General features: G+C 40.0%; 1 protein-coding gene across 1 annotated transcript in view; it reads left to right on the top strand.

The window, feature by feature from the left end:
• The first annotated feature begins 3,142 nt into the window (after window positions 1–3,142).
• The window catches only part of LOC120958345 (uncharacterized), a 38,422-nt gene continuing 30,352 nt past the window's right edge, over window positions 3,143–11,212 (top strand). Inside the window, exon 1 of the mRNA XM_049610417.1 lies at window positions 3,143–3,498. The gene's annotated coding sequence lies outside the window, so the exon portion shown is untranslated. The remainder of the gene's footprint in view (window positions 3,499–11,212) is intronic.

Here is an 11,212-nt window from a genome sequence, read left to right as displayed (position 1 = left end):
GAGACAAAATAGTCAAGAGTTTTTGGAGACAAAATTTTCAAGATTTTTGGTTTTCGGTTTTTGGGCAAATTTAAAATTAATTAATACAACTCTCTTAGCATGACCATGCAACCCCATTCTCCTCCACGGTTGTTAAGTTGTTTCTTCTGGCAAATGGAAAAAGGCGGATGTAGGCTCCGCGTTTGTGTCGGTGGTGAGTTTATTTTAATGCAATTGTACAATGCATCCTGTTTCGTTGTTAGAGAACCATGGAAGGAGCTGCTACGAGCAGCTAGCAAGTTTGTTGCAGTAAAAAAGATAGGCACAAAGTAGGCTACGGTTTCTGCTACAGCGCAACCGCTGAATATGATGAGCTTAGCAGCGGAAGAAAGCTGTCGAGCGTGGGAAGCAGCGCTTGTACTGGGGCGTATTTGAAACCAACATGATTAATGATCATGCTGCTTGTCATTAGCTTTCACGTGAGCTCTTCATGTTATGAGCAAACCTTTTTTTCTGAGCTTTCGCAACGCCTGCAGCTTATGCTAGGGAATTTAATTTCAGGCGTTTTCAGAAACTTTCATTTCAATTAATTATTTTAATAAGAATTATTAATAGTAATACAATTATAACCTCAATCAGTTTAAAATTATTCACGGCTTTTTCAACTACCAGCAACAGAAAACGAATCCCCGTTTCATTATAACCAGTGCCAGTGGCTTCTGCTTCGGCTACAAACCCTCCACAAAGAATCGTACTGTTCTGTTGAATGAGCCACCAATTGAAAGACCATAAATTAATTAAGCGGTCATGCTTTACTTTGCCCCTCCAGCAAACGAAAATGGTGCTCCCTTACGATGTTAAACGACTTTTTGTGGGCTTTCGCTGATTTTGAATCACTGGATCTAACTCAATTTACAGCACCAACTGGGAGGAAACAAACACAAAATGATTGGGCCGACCTTCTCACCTTACGCTGGTTATAAACACTGCCTGCTCGCTAGTTGACCGGAAGAGAGAAGCCACAGCTCATAGCTGCCCTGCAATAAGCCGGATTAGCGACGAAATGGTAAATCCCTTCCCGTTGCGCTTCAAAATATCTTACGCTAGGCCATGGATCAGTGACAACTTTGCTGACACCGGGGGAAAAAATAAACAAGCACGGTAAATTTATCCCATTACAACAAAAAAATTGCACCTCGAGGCCAGTGACGTCAAATTAAAACTTCCACAGGGGAAAGCAACAATTGTGTTTGGTGCGTGCGGCTAAGCTTAACGCCAGGTTTGCATCCACCGCGACTAAACGAATTGGCGCCCGGTCGGCGATTAAAACGGTCGGACGCTGTTAATCAATTTTAATCAAAATCCAACGATTAACAATCTAACGCTCACTAATCTGGGCGCTCGGCGGGGCCGCCAATGAGCCGTCAGAAGTGCCGCCGCTACCGGAACGGTTTCTGTTGCGCGGGATCGAGCGTTGCTTTTTGTTTTGCTTTTGTTTTGACAGTACGATTCGTTCGGCGCTTTTTCCTTAACTGATAGCAAAACTTATCAAAATTGAAGTGTAAATAAATAGAACTGTGGGTAATGTTTGTTCGAACTGGAGCGTGAAACATGGAAAATATTTGCAGCGCAAAAGGTTCTATTGTAAAAACAAACAAGTTTTGCATTAGTATGATGTAATCGGAAGCTTTTGAAAGTTATTCAGACGTGGCGAGCGTTTGTGGCATTGAATTTAGACGAGATGAATTAATTAATTTCGTTAATTTAGTTATTACAGTTCTTTATTTTGTGTACTTAATTATTTGTTAATTAATTTGTTTTACTTATGTGGGTTAGTCCTAATGTAGCTGTAAATACTTTTAACTGTAGAGATGGCAACCAAATTTACACACGTTAAGTCGGTAACCAAGATACTTGTGTATTCCATACTGATTTATTGGTCAGTTCCCTGTATAACATAAAAAAGAATATTTCAACCAATTGTCTACATTTTCGCTATGTTCAGCATAATTATTGTTTGTATATTTTTATTTAATATGCATAAAAAATAATACTGTCTTACAGTTAATTATACGCTTTTAATTAATTTTCCTTTTTCTTGGAAACCCAAAGTAGAACTTTTTTTTTTAAAGTATCAACCTAAAGTAGAACGTCGATTAACCGGTGGCGTATTAACCGGTGGGCGGCTTATTCGTGCGAATGAGTTTGAAAACTGTTCAACCGTGAATTGTTATTTATAAATTGAAAAAAAATATATATATATCGGGGTATTCGGTTGCTTGCTTTAAGGTTAAATAAATTGTTTATGCTGCGTAATATCAGGTGCTATGAATTGAAAATAAAATGTACTTGTATATACTTGAACTGTATAGCATTTAATAGAGTATTTTTAAGTTCATGTTGGCGGGACGATTCATGTTTATTGCCTGCTAAACTGCTCGACAGAAGAGGAAAGGTTCATGAAACACAACTCTACTTAAAAAATAAATTAAAAAAAAAAAACAAAACAAGCACAACAGTTTGAGAGCTCCTGCCTACAAATAGTTTAACTACTTATACATTTTCTATTATTCCTTTTGTAATACAAATTGTCCACCTTTTACTTAAAAATACTAGTCACGCATTTTTGCAGCCCAGGAACGAGTTCTGCCTCTATGAAACATCCGAAACCCGTTTGACTCCGGAAACTATCACACCTACCAAGACAACTCGAATACGGATAATTAAAGCCCTAGCCCTATCCACACACCCACCGCACAAATCACACGATGAGCGAAATTTCACTATGAGATGCGTTGTTTTTGTTCCAACATATCCGCTGCCACCACCGCTCTGCAAAAGCGTGACAATTTTAGACAGCCATCAAGGGGACGCTTACCGCACGCTTACCACACACTTTTCCGTGCTAAGAGCAAAAACAAAACATGTTCCACGAGCTTGGCATCCAGTTTCACAAGTGAAGGGGAAGCACCATTTCCACGAGTACGGCACGAAGAGTAAGGATGCTGGCACGGATGCGGACGACGACACGCAGCACGAGGGCGAAATGCGCGGTCATGTTGAAATAGGTTCGGCACGACACGAGCGTGCCACCATAACAATCCATCCGAACCGGTTCCCGAGACAACGCAGCGTTGCACGAAGCTCCGAAGCATTGTCGTTCGGTTCCGGCGAGCATTGGACGGCGTGCAGGGTTCAGTCGTTTTCAGAGCTCTCGTGCGAGCGGCCGTTGAGCTGGAAAACCATCCCAGAGTGGTCGTTTTGAGTTATCGCGTTCGCCACCGTTGTCCAAAACGAAGAGAAAACGTTCTCGATCCTTGTTGGCGGGAAAGTGTTCCACGTGCGCCACGTGTACGTTGTGTAGGCGAGGAGTTTGAACGGTTGCAATCGTTTGGAAGTAAAAGTGTATAGTGTTTCTTTGAATAGTGTCGGAGATTCGGAAGTCAAGTTTATACTTTCCAACGAAACGAAATTCAAAGTCTCGCACAAAAAAATCATCGCAGCGATCGTGAAGAAAAGGTAATATCATATGAACTTCGTTTAAGGTGCTTTTGGTAGTGCTAATTTATCCACGGTTCAAGTGCGCCTAGTTCAAAGTAAGCAAGCCAGTAGAAAGCAGAGCAATATCCTTAATTGGTCGTTTCCACCATTAGCCCGCAATAAATCCCTGCAACAACCAGTGCCGAACGTAATTAGGTGAACGCTTTCGGGCAAGTGCTTGTGCTTGCAAAAGTCCCGAGGCAAGCAGGAAACACCCAATTCGGGGTAGATTCCCGTTTCGCATGTTAGGACATTATCCGCCAGCCCCGACTACGACTGGTACCCATAACGAACTGACGAACCCCCTATCGATGGTGCAAGATATCGTTCTCTCTCCCACGACACAAAAGGAATTGCTCACCCGCTAGTGCGCAGAAAGACCGGTAGGAAGTGATTATCATTTGCAACCAGTGTGGTTGTTGAATGAGTTTCTTGTTGGGTCCACATGTACTCGACTGTGACGCTACTTAAGGTTCACCTTGGGGAACAATTCTTTAACGCGTCGGTAGAGCGGTGTTTTGTGGGAAGAAATTAGTCCAGAAGCAATAACGCAAATAGTTACTTGATTGGTTTAACGCGGGCAAAGCGTTATGCTCGAGGTGCATCGAACTATTTATGGAACTGCAACATCTTTTTGCTTGATGCACTTGTGTCTTGCGAACGGTTAGCTTCGGATATGTGTGCCAGCAAATAGAACTTCATTGGATTGGATGTAGGTTGAATTACAATTTAAGGCTATCTGGCGATCATTGATCAATGTGATCATGATAGGTTGTAAGATGAATTTTTAATATTTGTACAGTATAATGTTTTTAATCAATAAATATTTATTAGCATCAAACAAAGCATCTATTTTAGCTTTATATTTTTATACCAGAAATAGATAATTGTATTTAATTTTGAAGAAGATTTCATTTCTTTTATCTTTTTGAAGAAGATATCTTTTTTTTTCGTTTAAAGATCTTACAAATACATTGATCATTGATCATTGATTTCTTTTTTTGAGGATCTTCTATATAAAATAATATTAATATAAACGTTTCAACCAGTATCGAAGATAATATTACAAATAAAATGTTCCAATTTATTGATTTTGTTTTGCTCTGTCGGTTAAAATATTTTAAATGCTCACGATTTTCTTGAATGACAATTTGCGATGCTCTTTAATTATTTCGCCTTAATTTGGTTAATTACTAAAATAATCTCATCTGCCATCCCACACCAGCTTTTTCTACCTGACAACACACTTCAAATAATGACCAAAAGCGTAGCTGACAATCATACTCGCTCGTGCTCGTGAGAACGCTTCGAGCATTTTGGACTTTTTAGAAGAGGAGCGTGGCATCAATCGGAAAATTGATGCCGCTTTGCTTGGAGCCCTCCAACCGGTGACAAAGGGTTGAAAAGTGTGCTTGCTAAAGTTTGGTGACTTTGCCAGGTTCAAGTGGAACATGACGATGCAGCCAAAGGAGAAGAGGTGGCCTGTTGTTGATCAATTAACTAGAGATTTTGGTGCCACTCGGTGTTTGAAAACTCCCAAGGATAACTTACGTACCGTACTGAGTCGAGGTTCGATTTAGTTCTTGCTGCAGACGTGCCTTCATCGAAACACTCCTGAACGTTTGCTCTCAGCGCAGACAAATCACACCGTTCCGTTTGCCTTTAATTAAACCACCACCGTTCAGTGGCCAAAATGGCCAACAGAGCCACAGAAAATACGATTTGCATTCGCGAAAGACCATCGTGTGCTGGTGGCGTATTTTTTCGCCTACACTTTTGGTCCGATTGTTTACCTTCCAATTGCGATATAACGGAGCCCCGGCTTTTGGCGCTCTATTGACACACAAACAGCTGCCCGAAGCATCGAGAAGTTCGCGTTTTCACTGCCGGATGTCAGTTTAAGAGAGGATGAGATTTAATTGAATCAGTCATTCTGCCCGGTGTTCATCTTTTTCTCCGATCCGTGAGCTGAGAGATGCACAGTTCCTCACTGTGCCATCTAATATGGAGTAGGTAAAACCATCGCGCTCATACTACACCAGACACACTGATGCAATAAAAGCAAAATGAATTATCTAAAAAACGCTGACCTAGGTGATTTGCACTTCCCAGAGAGCGATGCAACCGGATGCATCGCCTGTCAACTCTCTGAGCACCGAAGGGACAAGATATGACACCATCAAGCTGGACGGGGTAAGGGGCTAGCCTGCATTTTCAATGGCGTTTGCCTACCCTAAGTAGTGAGACAAATAAAAAGAAAAAGGAAGTCAAAAACCTGCTTGAAAACAGATGGGAGCATGAGAGACAGTGAGAATGAATTTTCAATCTCCATATGCAATCAAGCTAGTGCATAACACAAACTGTTGTGCCTTGGCCACCTTCACCATTTCTTTTTCGATGAATCCGTGTAAAACGCTCTTTGCTCTTGTCTATTTTTTGCAATTTAATCTGCATTACATTCAACTTTAAGGCTCACAGCGTCAATTGCAATGTAAACAGATGGTAAACCTTGAGAAGCGTTCGAAAAGCTGATTGGTATTTGTAACGATTTTACACACTCCGAGCGACAACGATAGGATCAGGGTTGCAGATTACCGAATCAAGCAGCCACACTTATGCTTGGCAGAAGGCAGGCTTCTCATATCAAGAAGCACAGCATTTGGTGGTAAGTGCAACGGAAACACACACGTCCAACACGTTCGTTGAATATGGATTTGGAGCGATATTTTACAGCTGGCCACTTGTGTTCCAGTTGCTTTCAATGGACTGGTCGGTTGGCTTTGGATTCGCTCAGCCGAAAACCAGCCGGTAGTTGGTAAGGACAGGACAAGCAGAAGAAAGAAAAAGAGCAAAATCATATCGAGAAAATCCGATTAAATTGGGCGAGAGATCAGCTCAACCGTATTTGGTAGAACCTCGTTGTGCAAAGCTTATTGTAAGTTCCGCAACATGGCGCTGCCATAAGTAGTGTAACCATGTCGATGCAACCTATACCATGCATATTCTTCCAGTATTGTAAAGAGTATTTCATAGCGTTCGCTTGCGTTTTCTATTTTGAATATTCTCCTTATGTCTAAAACTAGGACTTAAAATATTAAAAAAAAGATTTATCTTAAAAAAGGCTCGTGAATTATCGGTACAATCAATATGATATAGATATGATATAATGACTGCATTGTTTGTTACAAGGAATTGCCATTTTTTTATAGCATGTATCATTCAAAAATAGTTAATTCAAATTGAAATCAGGCATTATAATGACACGTAAGGGCCTTTATGTAAAGCACCATGAAATACAGTCAATTTAACATGAAAAATATAACAAAAACTATCGCCATCCTTGTACCAATCGCACCAGTTCTCGGAAATGATGTTTTCCCATCCACATAACATTACTCTGCGCCAATAATAATTACTGTCTGTGTGTTGTTGTTGCTGCGACTGATGTTGCTACTGATGCTGTTCGTGTGTTTGTCTGCTTATGGAAAGCTTCGAAAAGAGCAGGAAAAGTACAATGCATTAAAATCCCCGCTTCCGCCTGCTTGATAAGATACACAATAACAAAACGAACAGCGTAGGTGCCTCGTTTACGAATTCATTTATCAGAATGAATATTAATTGCTTCATTCGCCGTTGCACCTTCGCTCCAAACCAAATCCATCCCATCGAGCGGTGAAACCCCCTTTTTCATGGGCAATTTGTGAAGCCAAGCACAATAAGTGAAAGATGTGTTGTTACATCATGTTGTTTCACTGTTTTTTCGACAGAAGATAAATACAGTTTAAACATTCGGTTTTGGTTGGTCAGCAGGTCAGAAAGTCGTGATAGAATGGGACGAATGAAAAATGGCAATGAAAAACATGGACACCTTTCCGGTGTCAGAGGTCATTTTACAACATTTTTAACCTTGGACCGCCGTGTGACTGTTCCAATTACTGTTCACTGGATCAGCCAATTGATACCGGTGGAAGAGGCAGCGTCGGTGGATCGATGCAAAATGTTTGATTAAACAGTTTCCATTTATCGTGGCTGATTCCTCCATTCCACACAAATGAGTGATACGAATTTCCATCTGATTTGAATGTTCGTTTTGCTGGTTGCAATTAAAATATGATGCAACCGAGTCAGTGTAGAAATAACAGAACGCTATTTCGCATTTGACGATTTTTACTCAGGAAGATTTGATCAATCAATACTATGGAATTGCTACATATTTTTTAGTTGAACAATGTATATAAGTAAATTCATAAGCTGTTTTATCAGAGGTAGTTTCTTATGATAAATGGCGTCACACTTCTGGACTGCCTTGTAAGTGAAATAATTATTGTAACACTTTTGTTATAATTACTTTAACTGGCAACTTCGCGCTTCTCAGCAAGCAAAACTCAAGCATAATTTCAGGATGGAAAGAAAAGTGTCAAGCTTACACAAACTTCGAAAGTTCTGCTCTCAGCAACGGTTCAGCAGTCCTTTGCGTCACGTTTCTATCCTTCTTATCGTTTTTAATCTCAATATGGCGCTTTATTCTTGTGCATCTGGTAGTCCCTTCTCCTTTTTCGTGTCGCTCTGAAGGAGTTTGGTTCGGTTTGAAAATGCTTCGGAAGCAAGAAGAAAATTGGTGCTGACTCACGTAGCGGACGCAGCTGTTTCTCTTCACTGCATTCAGTGTGAAAATTGAAAATTAAAACCAACGTTCAAATAATATCATTAAATTATAATCATACTCCAGCGATTGGTCAAGAAGACATAAGAACTATGGGATAGAAAATTCAAACCAAACTAATGGAAAAGATCGCCAAAAACAGAACTGTGAAATGATTAAATGAATGAACGTATGGTTGTGTTGTATCATACGAGTTTTCAATTAATTTTCATTCATTTACATTTTACATTTACAGTTTTACTTTTTCAAATTTCACACTCATTCCTCTTCACACCGATTGTCGACCACTCGTCCGATGTGGAATAGTCCATTGGCAATCCCGTAATGGATGGTTAGAAGAGTAATCACAAGAATGCTGCCCTATCCGCAACCACAACTGTGATGATACGCAGAATAAACGAGGTGGACTTTCCCGTCCAGTTGGCGGGAATTAAATTATAACTTTATTTGCCTTTCTCTTCCCATTAACTCATAAAACTCATCTGAGTTTTTTGTGCTCGTGTTACTGCTCGTTGTACGACTACCAATTTGAATCCAGCCAATTGCCATCTGTTAAATGGTGGAAAGTATCTTTTACTCGACTTAACGACGAAGGAAGGACAAATAATTTTTACATCGAGAAAAATGAAACCGCACGAGGTTGGGCTAACAGTCGTATATTTTCCACTCACCCTGAAGCTGGGATGGAGCAAAATGAGCAAAATTGGAAGTGTAATTTAATACGAAAAATTGAAATAGCGACAGAGAAAAAAAGGGTTTTGTTAAGTGAAGCACACAATTTCGGGTCTCTACCATCTGTGTTACCGAAGAACTGAAATTAGTAAATGAGTTTCAACCTTTTCCTTTGTGATTGTGGTTATAGTAGAGCAGAGAGGTTCGTCAAATTATGAAAGGTGTAAGGAATACATAAAAAAGCAAGAGATAGAACGTAGTTACTAGGGGAAAGGATAATAAGCTGATTCAATAAAGATCGAGTATCTACTAAATGCAGTTATTAATTCATTCAACATTCCTTGATTCCAAATTACGTTCTAATAACTGTTAAACTTGAAACTTCTCTAGAATGTGCACGTGACATCTCTAAATATATAAACCTAAAGAAAAAGTGTTTCCTTTTCTTAAAGTACCGATGAGTTTATTTTATTGTTCACTACGAAGTACTCCATAATTCTATACCTCCTGTATCGTTGCCACACTTTCGTAAGTTACTTCTCTTTCTCGTAAGCGTGCTAACCACAACATTCGGTGCCAAAATAACCACAAACTTTACCGACAAACTACCACGAAACATTGCAACTTTACGATCAGCAAAGGCACCACCGACCGATGTTGAGACGTTCGTGTAGTTTCTCAGGGAATTAGCGCCAAGACACGGTAGTGTTAATACTACAACTACTCCTATTTATGCTTCCCATGCCAGACACAAACAGTTTCCTGTGCTTGGGGTAGCAAAGACAATGAACCTGAACCTGTAAAACCCTCAGCCATCCGAACACTTCCACACGATCCGCGAGCTTTGAACTTGGGAAGATGCAGTGACTGCAGAAAACTTTCTCGTGCGAGACTGTTGTACCCAAGCACTCCAGAAAAAGCAAGTGTTTCTCACTCATGGCAAAAGAAGGATAAGATTTAATTGGTTTAATTTACACCGGCCACTAGTGAGCTTGAATCTTGTGGTATTAATAACACGATATGGTAGCTTTGCTGAATCTTCTAGGCTAGTTGGCTATTTTTCTGTCCGTCTACAGGTAATAAAAGTTAAATTCTCTTAAGGTTTATTGTGATAGGTGTGTACAAAATTTATACAAAAATGGTCAAGATGAACATCCACTGATTTATCAAATTTAACAATTTCTTCTACGTATACACCATTATTGCTGAGAAGTACAAACAAATATAGGATCAGCCGAAAAGACAACAAGATAAGAAAAGAAAAAGGAGAAGATACCTTTTTCATACGTAGAAGACATTTAAAGTACTTTTAACTGTTAGCTTCATAATAGTACTATAAGTTTCACCTAATTTTCCTTAATTTGTTCATCACAGATCAATGATAGACATCGCGGCCTCTATTGTAATATGCTCAAACATTCAATAAAACAAATATATTTTTAAATAAAGTTTTGAGACGTTTTATTGACAAAGACATCGCAAAATCCCAGAAAATAGCACAGCTTAACTTCCTGACAGTTCATTAAAGTACAAGTATCAGTTTCTAAAGAACGCAACCTTACTATTTTACAACTTTTGCTTCTCCCTACCCAAAAAAGGAACTTCATTTTAAGCCACCTCGGCATTACAGCGCTTTTCCCATGGATGAAGTTTCAATTTATTATGAATAAAATTAAATCAGTACACTGTGTATCGGAAACTTCTTCCCCGTTCGCTTGATTTGTACAGCCCGATTCGATGGCTTGTCAAAAAGAATTCCCCCAGCCCGCTCTGAACGCTGAGAGAGCTGTGGGTATTGTTTTACCAAACTTCTTCCACAGCTAAACGACGTTATCAGCAAGTCTTTTTTTTCAATAGTTACCAATAGTTTGCAGCGAGAAGAAGATATCTAGCAAAGTTGCTCATACCCAGACCCGCTATCGGTGTCTTCCAATGCGCAAGAGAATAGCTTTATTGACAAAACGGATGTATTAAGCCGAGCTGAGAAGGCTTAATGAAGGTGCACCGTTTGCGTTGTGCATTCTAGCGTCCCCTCTTTCGGTGGCATATCCTCATCGGTCGACCGCCATACAGCCGATACAACTTCGCGACGTTACAAAAATGAATGGTAGTTAGAATGGATGGCGGGAAAGAGCAAACTTCTTCGATCCCCTTCATTAACTGGGAAAGTTTGCCGAACGAGCTGTCTTTAAATTTCCCCCACTACCGAGCAGAACAGAACGCCGGAAACAATGGCCTGTGAACAACAGGGAGCATAGCACACGGAACGTCCGTCCCCTTGAGTTCGCTTGAACTTTATAATGAAGGGCTAAAGTTTGGTCAAATGTTTGTCATTGAAGCATAATAGTTTAGTTTTAT

The sequence above is a fragment of the Anopheles coluzzii genome, chromosome 3 (assembly GCF_943734685.1).
Source record: "Anopheles coluzzii chromosome 3, AcolN3, whole genome shotgun sequence".
NCBI classification, from domain to species: Eukaryota; Metazoa; Arthropoda; class Insecta; order Diptera; family Culicidae; genus Anopheles; species Anopheles coluzzii.
The sequence above is the reverse complement of the archived record's forward strand: the minus strand, read 5'-3'. Positions and strand labels throughout refer to the sequence as shown.